Genomic DNA, 18644 nt, shown 5'->3' with positions numbered 1-18644 from the left:
TCTGGATCGATTCTTTAATGAAAGATGAAGTTTTTAAGTTAAAAAGTACGGAGAATTTCATAGGAAAACGTGGCCTCTGAAACCTTGAATTTTTGTGTTGGGGTAAATGAAGACTGGAGTGAGAGAAAAATTCAAGACTGGTTGACAGGAAAATACTAAACTGGAGCTGCTGGAGCACGTCGTTCATTCAGTAACAATTTCCTAGGTCTGCATTCAAAGACACGCAAGAAGTACAGGTAAGCTTAAAAACACAACCTACCCTGCAATGCATGAAAGCCAAGACCCACGACGGCGAGGCTGGGGACCAAGCACGAGGGCTGAAAGGAAGCAGTCGATTATATGATAAGGTGATCATGTTAAAAACCAAACCAAAGAGGGATTCCCAGTGCTGTGTGGAAAAGGCCCCTAAATCTCAAATTGTGTTAGTGGGGTAAAATATTAGGTGGGTTAAGGGAAACCTGGAAGAACCCCCGCTTTGGCAGATATTCACAGCTAGGATTGCGTTTGTCGCTGGATTAACACAATTTTGTGTTTGCTTTGCCTTTCCCTGCCATCAACTGTGCCTTGGGACCCGTCCTGGGGAGCTGTTTCAGGCTGAGGCAGCCGATTCAACTCTTTTTTTTTAGTTCTATTTTATGATCTGATTCCAAATCAACAGTTTTTCATCCAGTTTTGGCAGAGTTTTCTCCCCCAGAAATTACGAAAAGGTATGTTACTTGGCAAATGAAAAAGAGAGAAGGGTAGGGCTAGTTCTAATTAAAAGCAGAATGTAAAATTGACTTGAAAGCATCGGATTATGAATTCTCCCTGTCATTATACCTGAAGTCCTTTGTAAACCCAATCATCGTCTGTGACAGCCAGAAAAAGAAGTCTTCTCACTCCTCCCCAGCCTTTCTAACAAACAGTCTGGGGACTGCTTACTGCCGGAATGGAAATCCTATTACAATGCCTGTCCGTGGAAATAGCAAGTGTCTTCCAAGATAAAACAATAAGTGCTAAGCTCAAGAAGCACTAAAAGGAAGCTATGGGTATTTTCAGACCTCAAAGGACTATATATCTTTTAAAGATAATGACATTTTGGACACAAAAATCACTACTTTACAATAGAAATATCTGACATTCAATCTGCCTTTGTCAACATATGTTCAGAGCCAATGCATGCTGCTTATTTCATTAAGTCACTATGAATCTGGGGTTGGAATCATGCTATCACATTGCAATGCCTTCTTCTAAAGCATAATGTTCCCCATAATTGTTGACTTTCATTCTTTAATTCTAGCCCTCGATCCTATTTCCCCTCCCCATGGCAATTATCCATGACAATAAGAATTGCCTGATGATGCTGTTTTGTAATCCAGGAATATAAGAGATCATACAAAAGTTTTACAATGAAATCTGGGAGATGAGATCAAAGACTAAATCATAACACTCCATGATTGAACAAACATCTATTACTGCAGAAAGAAGGTAATAACTACCTTGGCAAACTGCAAGGCTTAACAAGTAGAAATTCCTCCACTTGTGTGTGGTTGGGAGCCTCCCAGGGTGCTGTCCAGCAGCCAGAAGCCGCAGCCTAGAATGATGCCTCCCCCTAAACAAGTGGTGGGGCCTGAAGGGATCGCTTTGGAGGCACAGACGTTTGGGTACCATGCAAAGTCACTGAAATTCAAGTTCCCAGTTAACAGAGGTGACCTCAAGTAAAAGTGATGTTGCAGAGTTAATATTTCAGGCAAGGTAAAGCTAGAATCTCTATACTGTAATTAACATTTTACAAAGATCTCCCTGGAGAAGAAAAACATTAGATAAACACTCTATAAATTTTCATAACGAACAACGGTACCGTTCTGATTGCAGCCCACACACCACATAAACAACTGACAAACAGGGCACATTAGCACACTCCTCTAGCCTGATTAAAGGCACTCCGCACTTTGCCCGAAATCTCCATGTTATGACACACTCTCTGGCAGACCCTGAGACCTGTCATTACCCTCCTTCATTCAGCAACACTCAGAAACCCTGGTCCCCAGGGATGTTGTCATGTTTCACAAAGGTCCACATTGTGTCTCTAATTCCTACTCTCTTTGTGGTTCATTTTATATCCTCTGTGTGTGCAATTTGATTTTCAAAACATGACTCATGCCTTTTAAGTTACTCTGCAAATGTACAAAGGGAGGAAAGGAGTAATGGGCTGGCTGATTGGAAGTGAAAAAAGGTGTCCCTCTTTCCCTGGATAGTATGACTTTTAAAGAATGTCCTAAGGGACTCCTTGGCTCAATTGAGAAGGGACAGGCATAGTGAGTGTTCACCTTATGGTTTTTTTAGACAGGTCATCTTTTCTTTTTTCTTTTCCTTACTGACAGAAATAAATCTTTTTCTCCTGTTTTCTCTCAATAAAATAACAGAGAAACATAGAATGTTTAAGCTTAGCTAGATCTCCGAGACAATTGGATCTAGCTGAAAGATTTCATGTTACAGTTAAAATGTGTTGGACATAATTCTGTAATCAGTGTTCACCCTGATGGGACCCAGGATTTAGGTAATGTGTAAATATTTCACACTATTGGAAGGAAGTGAAGACAAGTTAGTCTCTAAATTCACTTTGAAGACTCCACGGCTCGAAAGAGCCCCGTGTAGAAGAAGAGGAGCCCCACCCACCACCAGGGCCTGGGGTGCAGGATGGGGGGTCAGCAGGGAGGAGGCAGGAGTTACTCTACTTGAGACAAGGAAAGGAATGTGTTACCTGGCTCCCTACGGGGTTAGGAATGTGGAGTGTAGGGAGGCAGACAGAAGTAAGGAGGGAGAGGAGCAGGCCTGTGGAAATAGGGTCTCAGTCTCCCCTGGAAAGGGGTGGCCCCTACAGATAAAACCTCCTGAACTGATTAAAGCTGCCTTCACCGTGGCCATGTACACGGGTCCCACCTGCACCCACTTACTCTCCCCATCCCAGCGCAGTCTAACGGTACGCACGGACAGTGTTGACAGCTGAGATCGGAGAGGGCCCGAGTCTCTGTGCTGCTTAGGTGATGCAGCAAACATACGGAACCCGAGGACAGACACCACAGGAGCTTGCAGAACCACAGAAACCTGGGGAGCCTGCAGAAATCTCGGGTGTTTAGTGGTAGCCCTGCTGCGTGCTGGAGATCGAGGCAATCTGACCTAGACCCCTAAGAGCAGAGATGTTCCAGCTACATCTGGATTACCGTTTTCCCTCTCTCAGCATTTACAGATGTTCATATATTTCTTATATGTACTCCTCGTGTACATGTAGGTATGAGTCTGTATGTGTGTGTAAGAGGGAAAATTTGAGGGAGTATCCAACCCCAATATGAGCTCACTGCTCTTCTTAATTCTTCTTTTTCCCTGGCTAAGAGAGCAGCTAGTTTTAGACAAAAGCTTGGGTGAAAACCCTGCTGTCTACAGAGAGAACTTGGCTTGTCCTTGCTCTGACTGACAGCTCTGACTGTTCTGGGGTGAAAAGCTCTGACATAATAGGAATCATAATGCTCTTTGTTCTTTAATTATTATGACTTATGTTTTTATACTTTTCAAAGGGCTTTTGCATTCATTATGTCATCTCCTACTGATGACACCCCTGGGAGGTAGGACAGGTATTATTACAACCAGCCACTCTCCCGTCAACAGTCATGGTTCATGACTGAAGCTGTTGTTTCCCACAGCAGGGAAAGCAGCCCAATGGCTTTATGCCCCCCCCCCCCAGAGTGGTCCTCCAAGGCTGATAATGTGACCAGGCTTTGCAAGTGGCTCAAGGAAAGAGTCCTGAACAAAGGGCAGCCTGCCCAGATGGGCATATGCCACCAGCCCTGGCTGGCAGGAGTGCGGTGAGTTGGGGAAGAGAGTGGCTGTCCTGCGGGACCACTTTTCTTTGAGTTTGTAAGGACACGCAGGGCCTGAGGCTTACTGGCGTCTAGTGTGAGTCGTCACTCTCTTCATTCACCTGGAAGATGATAAGGCAATAAAATTGGATGAGAAAGAACAATCCCTCTGTTTAATTTTAAGGTCTTTCTTTGGTAAAGCAGCAAGAAATCAAAAATCTCTATATTTTGAGGAAAGATGAGCAATGTTCTTTTTTTCTTTCCCAGTCAGTGACAGTGAAGCTTAGGTGTGCCAAATAGCTGGACTATTTCATGGGCAGGTGAGTGATTTTTTCTCCCTCAATAATTTCTGTGTTCACAGCATGAGGTTAAAATAATATGTAAAGTTATCAGACTTGTACCTGGTGCATAATACAAGTTCATTAAATGCCATCTATTATTATAATTATATGTGTAAGATCTGCAACAAAGAGTATAAATTGATATGTCTTTTCAAATGGCTAGATCTGCTACATAGTACTTAAGTGCCTATGCCTGTGTATATAAGGCTCATAATTTTAAATAAGCGTGACAAGTGTCCTGCCTGCCCAGGAACTGGAGCCAGCCAAACCTGAGTGGAAAAGCCAGCACACGAGGATTATCATCAGTCTTTCCTGACCAATCACTGCAAGTGTACCTGCAACCAGAAGAACCATCTCACGTGACATTACTGCATGAAATTGCTCATTAGAATGAGGGAGGCAGTGTTCCTGAATCCAATGAGCCTGTTGACATTTGTTTGATGATCCCCTGATCACACAAAATTCTGAAGGCAAGAGCCTAAAATGATTTTTAAATGTATCCAATTCACAGCCAAGAGAAAATGTTTCTGTACCAAGAATAATCTTACATTTAACTTTTTTCCCCAGGAGCCTAAATTTGGCCAGTGGGAATTCTTTTTTTGAGGTGCTGTTCTACTCAATCTTTAAAAAATAAAAGATCTGATTTTAATGTGAAATCTGCATTTCATCCAATGTCCTTGACTTAATTATTCTTTAGAAATCGAACACCTTCACTACTGCATGCTCAACAGGTAGCAAGGACAACAAATTGGAGAAAATTCTATTCTGGCCAAAGGACTGAATCCACTGATTCCATCTGCACTGAAAAAACATGGGGAATCTACCTTGCACTGCTAGGGTTCACACGCTGAAGGATACGTGCTGTATTAGTCAATGATAATGTCACTACGTGCCTATACTTATAAGGAGAATTTAGAGCACGAATAAGTAAAATTATAACACTTTACAAATGTATGACACTTTGCTTTATAACCCCCCTATAATATCTATCACTACACTTTATTCTTTTACCAGCCCTGAGACGGAACCAGCCAGCACGGCTCAGGTAAGAGAGGTGGTGGTTGTGACCATCCAACTTGTAGGTGGTAAAGCCAAGACTTGACTCTTACCTGCCCGGCGCACTTTTTTTTTTTTCTGTCTTGTGTTTCCTAATATATGTTGAACTTTTGTGACTGGGGGCAAGGAGATATGATAGCTTAAGGAAATCACTTCATAAAAAGGAAAGGGAGAATTGATGGATGAAAGTCAAACTCATTTGGAGCTTTAAGTTTTTAATATATCAGGGTGACCTGGGACAAGTGGCTTAAATATCCAAACCTCCAGTTTTCACCTCACAAGATGGAATATTATTTCTAGTCCTATCCACCTCATCACGTTTTTAAGAGAAGAAGGAGCTAATGAATATGAAGCTATTTTAAAACATAACCCTTTCTAAAGTGTTGGTATGAAGATGATTTTTAAAATAAAGTATGTTGCTAGTTGACAGAAACACTCATATGGAATGAATATGCTAAAAGCCTATGAGGTCCAGCCTGCTACTGGCCATTTAGATGACTCCAGGATGCAGCGGTGGAGTGGACATCTGCTGTCCTTGCTGCCTAACCCCATTTCCTTTCTGCTGGCAAAAGTTACTGATTTACTTTGGGAAGTTGCTCCCACTGGATACAGACCTGAAGGAGCTTCATCAAGGGGCCCGCTCTCCTTTGGCCTAGTCACACCTCAGGGAAATTTAAGCTGTGAGCAGAAGGAGATGGCACCCAAGAGCAGTGGAGCTCACTCACCTCTAGGGCAGGACTGGGGAGAGGTTTCCACGCCTCCTACATTCCTAGAGCTCCTCCCTCCTGGGTCTGCCCTGCCTGCCTTTCCTTTGATACTGAAAGCTCTTCTTCCACATCCTCGCAGTAGATCCCATCAGTGCCCTCTTTACTACTGATGCCTGGAGTTGACCAGTATTGGTTCCAGCAACTTGCTAACAAAACACCCAAACTGTGAACACAGAATACTGACAGATCTGTGCCACCAGAGGAAAGCAGAACATTCTGAAAACATTCAAACTGTTGAATTTTTCAAGTTTGTGAAGGAGAAGATTTAATTTTCTACCTTTTATGTACATCATCTATGCAGCTGAAGATCCCTGGAGAAAAACAATCATGCTGACGTTTCATTTTAAATCCATGACCATGAACCTCAAGCAGGCCCTTAAGGCTGCGTGGCAATAAATGGGACTGCACCGCGCCAGTCCGCTCACATTCCGACTTTCCCAGGTGTCTGTCTTGCACCTTCCCCTCTCTCCTCAACCTCCAACATCTTCTCCTACATCTTCATTTTCAGTTGACGACCTTCTTACTTCTCTGAGACAACAAAGCAATTCAAAGAGAGCCCCTATAGAGCCCCTGCCCTCTCATCTTCCAGCCACCGGACTCTGTGCACAGGCCGTCTGCCTTCCCTCGGCTGTCACACATGGACCATCCATGCCCCACCCCAAGGCCAGTTTCTCTGCTCTGACACTGCATTCTGTCCCCTCCCACCAGTGTTCCCAGCAGTCCTCTGTCCCTGACACCAATCATTCCAATAGCACATTAATACATGGTTATTTCTCCCATCTTAAAAAATACTTCTTTTGGCCATACATCTTCCACCAGCCTATTTTTTTCTCTCCTTGACAAAAAAAAAAAAAAAAAAACTTGAAAGAGGTGTTTATACTCACTATTTCACCTGTGTCTCTTCATGCCCTCTCTCAAACGCATCCCAATAAGGTTTTCACCCCCACCACTCCATCAAAACTATTCCCATCAAGGTCACCTTGGACCATTTCCATATGACTCCACCCATCAATAGTATTTGACTCTGGTTTTCTTCTCCTTCATATACTTTCTTCCCTTGGTTTCCAAACCACCACACTTTTCCCTCAATACCTCCCTGACACTCCTCTATGTCTCCTCTCTTGGTTCCAATTCTCTTCTTTTTTACCTCTGAAAGTTGAGTGCTCCAGGCTGAGACTTTGAATTCTTCTCTATCTATCCCCACTAGTTTGTAAAGGTTGGAGCCTCATAGCTCTAAATACCATCCATACATGGGAAGCAATTCCCACAAAATATCTCCACCCAGAACGTGCTCCCAAACTCCAGGCTCAATATCTCTACTTGAGCTTTCTAATGGGCACCAGCACAGGCTCCAAAGTCCACCGCCCCTTCTACTGCTCCTGCAGTCCTTCCCATCTCAGTTGATGGCAGCTCCAATATTCAAGTTGCTTACACCAAAAACATGACGTCACTCCTGTCTTCTCTTTCAGGAAATCCTGTATGTATCCAGGCTATGGCCATTTCTCACCCCTGGTCCAAGCTATCACCAACCCTTGCCTTGGTTATTGAAATGGTCTCCTGCCTGGTCTCCCTCTCTGTCTCCTGCCCCCTGCTGCCTGTTCTCAATAGTGAGGCCAAAATGATTGGTTAAACATCAGCCATATCGTGTCTCTCCTCCGGTTAAAGTCCTGCAGTACCTTCCCATTTCAATCAGAGGGAAAGCTCGAGTCCTAGCAATGCCTGGCAAATAACTACATTGACTCCTGGTGACTTCCCTGACCTCCTCTTTTATTGCTCTCCTCCTTCACGGATCTTGGACTTTACTTCAAAATTCCAGGCATGTTTCCACATTAAGGCCTTTGCCTTGGCTCACCCCTCCTTGTGGACTCCTCGTCTTCAAAACACCTGAATTTCTTATTCCTTTACTGCCTGCAAGTCTTTATTCACGTGCCACCTTCTCAGTGAGTCCACGCTGAACACTCTGCTATCCCTGCAGTGGTCTGCCCCCAGCATTCCTCATCCTTCATACCCTACTCTGTTGTTTTCTGTACCCTCTGTCATTGTCTAATAGTCTATTTAACATACCCATTTATCATTTATAATATCTCCTGTTTATTCTCTATCACTCCCTGCTAGAATATAAGCCTCACAAAATCAGGGGCTTTTATCTGTTTTGTTGACAAATGTGTCCTAAACCCTAGAATACTGCCTGGCACATAGTAGGTGCTCAATGAATAATTTTTTAAAAAATAGTATAACACAGGATCTATGCAGAAATGGAGAAGAGAATGCGCAAGGTATGATTTTTAGGGACATCAGGGTTTCTCTTGTGCCAAAGTGGCTTTCCCACCATAATACCAAGGCACCACTCTCCCCCCCTACCCCCCCGGCCTACAAGTCCCACCTTTAGTTATTATTAGTCCAGAATAGTGAAGTCAAATAACTGAAATGCACACTTTTTCTGAGATGTTGGTAGGAGCTCAGAGAAAAGTTGGGTTGGGGTTGGTGAAGAGATGAGGGAGACAGGAGACAGGGTGGTGAAGCTGAAAGGGCCTTGGGCCTTGGGAAGGTTACATAACCTCCATTTCCTCATTCAAAAATTAAAGAGGTGGGTTATGATCACGCAGTTTTACCCATGCAGTGAAGTATAGTGAACAATCACTGGATTGGAAATCAGATAGCTGGACTCAAATTCTAGATTTCTTACTCATTAGCTTCAGGAAATGATCTAACTCCCCCCCTCCACTCTGAACAGTGAACAACATGAAGGCCCCAGACTCTGATGGAGGATGTTCAGCGTGTGTCCTCGGAAACAGAGGCTGGAGGATTTGGGGAGGCCCTGAAGAACAAACTTGGCTGCCTCTGTGGAGTGAATATGGCATGACAAACACAGTGGCTCTCATCTTTCAGATGCTCTCATGTTCCAGAGGAGATGTACAATCTGTAAAGGAGCTAAGATACCATCATCTTCTCATCCATTTATTACCTATGACTGCAACGAGAACCGAGAAGAAAACGTGTCCCAACAGAGATTTCTTTTAGACACTGGGCCGACAGCTGTGGTATAAGACTATAACTTTAAAGCAAAGGAGACGCAGAAGCAGTGCTAGAAAATCCAGCCAGGCCACCCCCCAAGGTCCTCTTAAGGTTCACGGGCATCAGAACCATGTGTCCACATCCCCACTGCACAGCCAAAGCCAGTCAGTCCAACAAGATCTACTTCACTTTCTCATGTAGGCAAGGTCTAAGGTAGTCACGGGCTGACTAATATAGCTTGTTTATATTCTCCCAGAATTTTTCATGCCTGCATTACTTTCAGAGTAGCTACAGACAAATGGCACCCACAAACACACCCTCCTTCTGGCTCTCCTCCCCACCCTGCCTTCTTTCCCCGCCTACTTTCTTTTCTTTCCAAGAATTGGTTTAGAAACCATCATAGCATTATTTGCAGAATCAAGGAACTATAGTGCATGCTGTATGATTGCATTTATAGGAAATTCAAAAACCAGCAAAACTAAAGTATGTGAGAGGTCAAGGTCATGGTTAATTAGGTGGGCGCTGTGATTGGGAGCACCTGCTGGGGAGCTCTGGAGTGCTAGTAATGGTCCTTCTCCTCATCTGGGTACTGGTTACATTATAATGTATTTTTCTGTATGTTTATTTTACTTCATTTAAAAAGCAAACTGCAAAGTGCTTTTGAGAGAACGGACTCCTTCATTTCATCAGCAAGCCAAAAGTTCAATCACACTAAAATGAATATTGTGTTAGTTCCATTTCAAAATTGAGTATATGGCCTAAAGAAAAAAAAAAAAAATTGTCCCCCAAATAAATAAAAAATCTTTTACACCATCGCATATTTAAAAATCAGCATGAATGCCTATAATGTTCTAGTATTAAATTATTCAAAAATATCTCAAATAGCAGATCTCAAATGTTCATGTTAATATGGTCGCTGCTGCCTACTAAAATACTGAATATATGCAATGCATGTGTTTAATTAGCATTTGAAATTTTTGGCAAAGCCAAAGCATGGTCTGAGAGCAAAGGAGAAACTGAATTCTAATAGATCTTCTGATATGTATTACTCAGAAAAATCCCACAGTATAAAACTTCAACATAAATTGTGATATAGCACCTGTCTTCCCTGCCCAGATTCTAAACCAGGGAATATGGGAAGCTGCCTCTGGGGGAACAGAAAAGACCATGTGCTCAATGTAGCTGACAAGCCCCAAGAGAAAAAAAGAAGGCACGTAGAAACTCACCAAAGAGGTAATTTCATACCCTCCTGACTTTCCCTTGTGGGAAGGAATGAGTGAGGGCCAAGATGTCAAAACTATTAGGTTTCATCCTCAAAGAAGGAAACGTCAGGAGTGGGGTCTAAACTTCCTCATTTAAAGATACCAAGACATAACCAATAAGTTAAAAGGTGCCTTTGAATGAGGGGGTTATTGCTAAAAGGACGCTTCATCAGCAGGTAAGGCCGCTCTCGGCCGCGGCAGAGGCCCAGCGCACACCCTGGGACGTGGCTCTCATGCTGCCTTTTCGTGTCACTTACCAGTAGCACCTCCCGTGCTCGGTTGAGCTTTACCCCCATGAGCTAGTTGAGGCACACAGCCACCCCGAAACGTTAGTATTATTATTCTCGTCCTACATGTGAAGTAACTGACTTGCAGAAAAGTTAAACATGTGCCCATGGGTCCTCTCCTGCCTGTAGGAGCCCCAGCCACTCTGCCTTCCTGCGACCTCAGCCATGGCCCCTTCAGGAAAGAGGAGAGGTAACAGAGGCACACAGATGAGTTCACGCTGGGTAGCGTGTCTGTGGGGGTGACAATATCAGGGTGTCTCCAGCTGGCCCTCAGGGATACCAGCTAGAGAGAGAACTGATGACTCTTATCAAGCAATTTCCCACGGGAGAATGACAGCAGAGGTAAGCAAGGGCCACTCTGCCTGCCCAGGGCCTACGCTCCGAACCCCGTACTGCTTTCAGGGGCCATCCCGGAGGGTATTATGTGTGCCCAGGGAAACCCAGAAAGAGTAACTTGCCTGCTGGGGAAAGGGTGGTCGGACAGGTTGTAAGAGGCTAGAGACAGGCCTATGATTACAGGCACCCAAGGACCAGAACAAAGGAGAGGCAGTGTGAGGAGCCAGGCCTGCCTGGGCTCCATACCTAGGTTCAGACGCCTGCTCCAGCACCTACAGCTGCGCCAGCCCAGGCAAAGGGCTTACACTCTGTATGTCTCAGGGTTCTTATCTGCAAAATGGGATAAACAGAATTATCTCATAGGTGTATTATAAAGTGTAAATGTGTATAAAGATGTAAAGTACCATCGTCAAGAAAAAAGATGTAAAGTATTTAATATAGTGTCATATACAATAGATCATGCAATATAAAAAAAGGTAAGGCAGATTTAGAAGTCTGAAAGCAGACAAACTTGGCTAGTTTTGATTTGTTTTCCTAATTGAACAAGGGAGAATACAGACAATGATGTCCAGAGGAACAGTGTTAGCTGAACCAAGTGAAATTGCTGAGAGTCTTTTTTTTTTTTTTTTTTTTGCTGATGCAATATGGTTTGAACTATTATTAAGAAGGGAATAAAAAGTTTTGCTTTTCCTGAATGTTAAATGCCAGAGCCTGCCTTAAACCTAAGGCTAAGAATTACATCTGGATTTGAGAGCCCTTGGCTCATTCATTCAACAATCTACCCTCATGTGAGGGACACACACATAGGCAAGCATTTGTGCGACTGGCCCTGGGGGCCTTAGGAAACACTGCCCTCTCACCTGAGCTTTCAAGTGGTCAGGGGAGACCAAGAATACCCGAAGGCATCCATGGTGTTACCCAAACTAACTGATGGGCTTTTTTAAAAAGTATATATGGCCCAGCCTGTGTGGCTCGGCGGTTGAGCATCAACCTATGATCCAGGAGATTCCAGTTCTATTCCTGGTCAGGGCACATGCCTGGGTTTCGAGCTCGATCTCCAGCAGGGGGCATGCAGGAGGCAGCTGATCAATGCTTCTTTCATCATTGATGTGTGTATCTCTCTCTCCCTCTCCCTTCCTCTCTCTGAAATCGATAAAGAAATCAGTAAAGATATATATAGCCCAGCCAGGTGTGGTTCAGCGGTTGAGCGTTGGCCTAGGATCCAGGCGATCGGGGTTCGATTCCTGGTCAGGGCACATGCCCGGGTTGTGGGCTCGATCAATGACTCTCTCATCATTGATGTTTCTATCTCTCTCTCTCCCTCTCCTGTCCTCTCTCTGAAATCAATAAAGATATATTTTTTTAAAAAAAAGATATATATATATATCTATATATATATTTTAAAAGTATATATGATCTCTAAATTGAAAGGACTGTGAGACAGCCTCCTTCTGGCACAAATCCCAACATGTTGCTGGGACTGCTGCTGCAGTTACTAAAAGGTAAATGTCCAGCCTGTTTCAATGTGCAGTTATTTTTTAAAATCCATCCATAAAGGTTTAAAATAAACACTGTTTCCCTCACTTACCCTCAATAACTGATCCCTTCCCTGAAAAAAACACTTTTAGCTATTTCTTAGGTATTTAACCAGAAAAAAAGTTATGCTTTTTCCTGAATTTATGTTTATGTTTTTAAAATTTACATAAACGGGACATTACAAGCATGCTGCTCTTCTGCTTATTTTACTTAAAGATCGACTTAAATCTTGACACTATGTATGTACAAAGAGCCATCCTACAGTGCATAAGGAGTGTCCCTGAGGAGTCTGCTGGGGAACCACTTTTGCTCATGTTGTAAGAGCAGTGACAGCACCATCATAATAGTAACTGGAAGCCTCAGGGGCCAGAAGAAAAGAGATCTACCTGTGGAAAATTCCACCGCACGTATGTGTCCCTAATTTTTAAAAATTGTTTTAATTTATTGATTTTAGAGACAAAAGAAGGATGAGAGAGAGAGAGAAACATCAGTTTGTTGTTCCACTTATTTATGCATTCATTGGTTGAATCTTGTATGTGCCCTGACTGGGGATCAAACCTGCAACCTTCATTTATTGGGACGACTCTCTAACCAACTTAGCTACCCAGCCAGGGCCCCCTAATTTTTTTAAACAGTCCCTTGTTCATGACCTTTTATGTTCCTCCTAGTTTTTTTGCTATTAAAAATACTGACATAGTATTATCTTTGGCTCAGAGACAACCTGTTCTACTGCAGGATACACCAGTTATTAGAAAATGTGTCCTTGAATTGATTTAACGTCCAACACTCTTTGAGTTCAAAGTATTGGTTATACTTTATAATTTTAAAGTTAAATCAATTCAAGTTCATAAGACATTGCCAGTCAATATTTCAACATGTATCCTGGGTAGGCTTGATAAAATTCAACAAATAAAAATACAAGGACCCAATCAAATTTGAATTTCAAATAAGTAATGAATTTTTTTAGCATGAGTTTATCCCATGTAATATCCGGGGCATAATTATACTTTTAAAATATTCATTTTATTTATCTTAAATTCAAATTTAACTGATGTCCTATATTTACCTGGTAACCTAGTCTTCTAGCTAGAAATGTCCAATTTCTGTGACCATTTCTTATATGATTTTATTCCCAGGCCCTCTAGCACTGGGACATCCTTAAACCATGACACAGAGCTCCAAAGACCAGAGCTGGTCCTTCCTGCCATTAGCTCATTCAGTACTGTGTCAGCCATTTCCATTCATCCCATAACAAATGCACCCCAAACATAGACTTATGAGTAAAAGCTGGATCCTACTGGACCAGAGAAGGATGGGACCATTCCCAAAGTAAAGGAGAATGAATATCCATCTCAACTGTCTATAAAATGTGTCATCAGAAAACCGCTGAACCAGGAGTCCTGCTCTGCAACCTCACTTCCTTCTCCACTATTTTCTCCAATACAAAAGGGAGCCATTAGACCAGAACGCCTCATTTCTTCAATTCAAGTCATCTACACGCTCTAGTAACACAAAATAAATGCTACTTGCACTTCCTTTAAAGCAAACACTAGACTTTTATTATTTAAACCAGGCATGAAGTTTCTTTTGTATATATATATTTTGTACCTTTGTTGAATTGTTCGTTTATCTTTGAGGCTTTTATAAGTAGCCAAAGCAGGCAGGCTTCCATATAACAGATCATATTGCTGCTCAATTAATTTTTCATCAACTTGATCATGTGAGCTGGGGCACAGGCACTGGATCCATTTATTTTGACACTTGAACTACCAGTTTGACTTGGCCTCTTTGCTAATCAACTGAGTTCCACTGGTTGTTCTTGAGAGTAAACAAAAACAGGTCATGGTATGTAGATTTGGCTCTAATGTTAACCCATGAAAAGAAGTGATTAAGAGAAGGAGGAATGTAGAGTGAAAAGGAAGGCAGAAATGATAAAGGAAAGTAAGAAGAAATGGTTATAGGAGGCAGAGCAGGGGAGAGGTTGAATCACTCTCCCTACTCTTGCCCCTCTCTCCCTAAGCCAGGCCATTTGTATTAGGTGATAATTTTCCTAAACAGCCCTGATAAAATAGAATCATAGGACATTTCTCATTCTGCAACCTCCCTTTCCACTCAGTACCTCTTGGAGATTTTTCCCATGTCAGCACTTTCGACCCACTCCCTGTTTTTACTACTGCATACACCACCAGTGTAAAAACACACCATACTTGTTTAGACCCCTATTAAGTTGTTTAGCTTTATTGCTGTTATAAACAATGCTGCAATAAATATCTTTGTGCATTCTTTCTCATGCACAATCAAGAGGTTTTATTAAGTGTGACCTCTGAAAAGTAGAATCTTCAGGTCAAAGAAAATGCGGAACTTTAGTTTAAATAGATACTGCCAATGTGGGAAAGTCTGGAGGGTAATAGTTTGTCTTCGGGGGAGAAGATTGGTCAGGCAGCCAAGAGGGACGTTAACCTTATCTGCAATGCTTTAATTATTTTTTAAACTAAGAGAATGAATTCATTTATTAATTCATGAAAACTTTTTTTTTTTAAAGAGAGATTTTAGGTTGACTACACCAATGATTTAAATAACTAAGAGAATAAAAGAGATTGAATCAACCTGTCTCTCTTATCAGGGCTCCTGTCTAGGAGTGAAAATAGCTGTCCTAGTTAGAAGCGTCTGAGCTTGTTAGAGGCCTTCCACCCCCCACCCCTGCCCCCCACACAAACACTGTCTAAAAGGCACCCTTAAACAGGCCAAACATTTAGCTGTTCCTTCCAAATCTGGTATAAGCTGCACTCGATGGGGTTGTTGTTTCTGAGGGAGCCGCCAAGGAGTAGCTTCCCTGCTCATATTCTGAATAATTGAATCACAGAATGAATGTAGGAGCCAAAATATATTTACCAAGCTGATTCCTGTAAGTTTGAGAATGTGGGTTCTCTCTGTGAGTAAAGAGGTCTTACTAATATTAACCTTAAAACTGGGCAGACTCACCCACCAGTCATGGGATGAGGGGCCTGAAGCAGGCCCACCCCATGTCCCCATCCTGATCAGTGAGGGTCCCAGCAGGAGTCAGAGGACACACTCAAATTAGGATAACTCAAGACTCTATCTAAAGTGTGGGCAGGGAAATGTACTCTAAGGTGAAGCTGGCACTGTCTTAAGTTGGTGCCCCAGGAAAAAGCCTCTGAGACAGAGATCAGCATACAGGTGGTGTGTTGGGGAGTCTGCTCCAGACCCACATGTGGGGGAAGTCAAAGCAGTGGAATTGAACAGAGGAGGGTGTTGAATGGCGAAGACGTTGCAACAAAGATCCCAGTTGTTCCAAAGACTGGCATGAACCTTCCCAGATGTCCCGCTCAATGCAAGGAAAATTTGGTCTTTTCTATTGACCACACATTGGATGGCAGCTGCCCCTGAGGAGTGGAGTGTGACCTGTGGCTCTCTTTATAGGAAGGCAGTTCCTAGAGAGAGCCTCAGCTGAGAGGCTTGAGTCACACCATTAACATTCCTATAAAGTAGTAGAATGATCTCTTCTGTCCTAAAGGGGGATCTGGGCAGTGCCCCCTAGACCTCACTAGGGTTCAGCCTCAGGTTGGTTGGATCCATTTTCTTTAGTAGTAAAATCTAGGAACAGCTTCTCCAGCATCCTGGCTGGCCTGTTTTCCTGGGTAAACTTTTCTGGGTAAGAGGAAGGTTAATGACCTGAATTACAGCCCCGTTGCTGTAGCTGGTTTCAAGGTAACTGATACACACCATCTTTCCACTCTTTTCCTCCTTTTAGCCTCCTCTCACCCTTGGCTCGCACCTCTGTTGATTGAAGAGGCTTACCTGGTGGAGTCACCCAACCTTCATCAATAAGATGATCTGAGCCCTGGTCACCATGTCCTTTTCAGTCCATAGGTGCTGCCTTTGTCCCTCTATTGTTAAGATTGGGCAAGGGAGTTCAAAGAGACACCCCAGTGTGTGACAGCAGCCCTATCTCCTCCTGATCATTGGGGTCAATTACTCCCCTAGGATGGAGCCTATTTCCCTTGCCTGATACACTTTGAAGGCACAAGGGCCAGTCAGCAGATAGATCTTAAAGCTTAATGGGTACCCTGCTGAGTTACCAGATGGAAATGTCCTCCCCCTGGAAATGGAGACCTCTAAACCCAGAAAAGACTAGAAACACAGTGACAGAAAGGAAAATTGCCTCAGTGGGTCAACAGCAGTGGTAGAAGCAGAGACATCCCTCTTTCCCCTTCTCAGTTCTGAGACTCAGGCTTGCTACCTACTAGGGAAACACCCTATAAAATGGTTGTTGATGTAGCATATTTACTGTGTCCTAGAGGCACTGGTGAAATGATCTATGTTACCTGCTCACGTGGCTTCCTTGTGCCCCTAACCCTGCTTGCAGTTATTCCATCCTACCATAGATCACTGTTGTTATGATATGTTGGGTCTGACAGAGGCCAAAGGAGGTCATTGATGTAGATCAATTTAGGCCAGCCTTCTGGAGCCTAGAGCAGGGTGCAGAAGTGGGAAGAGTGGCCTTAAAGGAAATAAAAGATATTCAGGAGATCTCTAAGCCCTGCCCACCACAGGGTCAGAAAACCCCAAGGGAACAGCAGAACTTGTGTTCCCAGTGGGTAGCTCATTCCCAATTATTCTTCCCAGGTTATCCAATCAGTAAAGCACGTCCACCTCCCAGGAGCAGAACGAGTAAAGAGAAAGACAGGGGTCAGAAACATGCTGAGGTCAGGACTGCTGCTTGAACCTGAGTCTTGGCGTCTTGCTTTCCTCCAGTGGCTGGGAGTCCGGGGGCCTGGCTTCAGGGATGACGGGGGTATGATGGGCATAGGGGGAACCCAGAGGGAGAATGAGACAATGCAATGCCTGGATGACAGCCTGGCCTCCTACCTGGAGATTGTGAGAACCCTGTAGGCTGATAACAGAAGACTGGAGAGCAAAATCCAGAACTCCTAAAGAAGGGACCCAGGTCAGAGACAGAGGGCATTATTCCAAAACCATCAGGGACCTGAGGGCTCAGGTTTTTGCAAGTTCTGTGGACAGTGCCCACATCATTCCTCAGATTGACAATGCCTATCTTGCTGCTAATGACTTCAGAGTCAAGCATGAGACAGAGCTGGTCATGTGCCAGTCTGGAGAGTGATGTCAATGGGCTCAGAAAGGTCACTGATGACACCAATATCACTCAGCGGCAGCTGGAGACAGAGATCAAGGCTCTCAAGGAGAAGCTGCTCTTCATGAAGAAGAGACACAGGAGGAAGTAAATGGTCCACAAAGCCAGATTGCCATCTCTTAGTTGACCATGGAGTTGGATGCTCCCAAATCTCAGGACCTCAGCAAGATAATGATGGATATCTGGACCCAGTATGATGAACTGGCTCAGAAGAACTGAGAGGAGTTAGACAAATACTGGTCCTAGCAGATTGAGGAGAGCACCACAGTGGTCACCTCACAGACTGCTGAGATAGGAGCTGCTGAGATGACATTCACAGAGCTGAGACATATGGTCCAGTCCTTGGAGGCTGACCTAGACTCAATGAGAAATCTGAAGGCCAGTTTGGAGAACCACCTGAGGAAGGTGGAGATGTGCTATTCCATGTAGATGGAACAGCTCAGTGGGATCCTGCTAGACCTGGAGTCAGAGCTGGCCCAGCCCCAGGCAGAGGGTTAGCACCAGGGCCAGGAATACGAGATCCTGCTGAACATCAAGGTCAAGCTGGAGGTTGAGATCTCCACCTACCATTGCTTGCCGAAAAAAGGGAAGGATTTTGATTTTGGTGACCCCCTGGACAACGAAAACTCTTTACAGTCCATCCAAATGACAACCATTTGCAGGACTGTGGATGGCAAAGTGGTGTCTGAGGTCAACAACACCAGAGTTCTGAGGCATTAAAGGCAGCAGAAGTGGGGCACCCCTTAGGGGAGGCAGGAGGCCAATGAAAAGTTCAGAGATCATTGAATAAAAAACAATCATCAAAGAACAACAAACAAACAAAAAACAGCCCTGGCTGGGTGATTCAGTTGGTTGGAACATGGTCCCATACACCAAAAAGGTTGCAGGTTCGATTACTGCTGAGAGCACATACCTAGGTTGCAGGCTGCATCTCCATTGGGGTGCATATGGAAGCCAACCGATCAATGTTTCTCACATTGATGTTTCTCTCTCTCTCTTCCCCTTCCTCTCTCTCTAAAATCAATAGAAACATAT

The 18644-nt window shown here is 43.7% G+C and overlaps 1 pseudogene; it reads left to right on the top strand.

The window, feature by feature from the left end:
• Positions 1-269: 269 nt before the first annotated feature.
• On the top strand, positions 270-18329 carry LOC107546473 (keratin, type I cytoskeletal 18 pseudogene; annotated as a pseudogene).
• Positions 18330-18644: the final 315 nt, after the last annotated feature.

The sequence above is a fragment of the Miniopterus natalensis genome, chromosome 3 (assembly GCF_054644295.1).
Source record: "Miniopterus natalensis isolate mMinNat1 chromosome 3, mMinNat1.hap1, whole genome shotgun sequence".
Taxonomy (NCBI): domain Eukaryota; kingdom Metazoa; phylum Chordata; class Mammalia; order Chiroptera; family Miniopteridae; genus Miniopterus; species Miniopterus natalensis.
The sequence above is the reverse complement of the archived record's forward strand: the minus strand, read 5'-3'. Positions and strand labels throughout refer to the sequence as shown.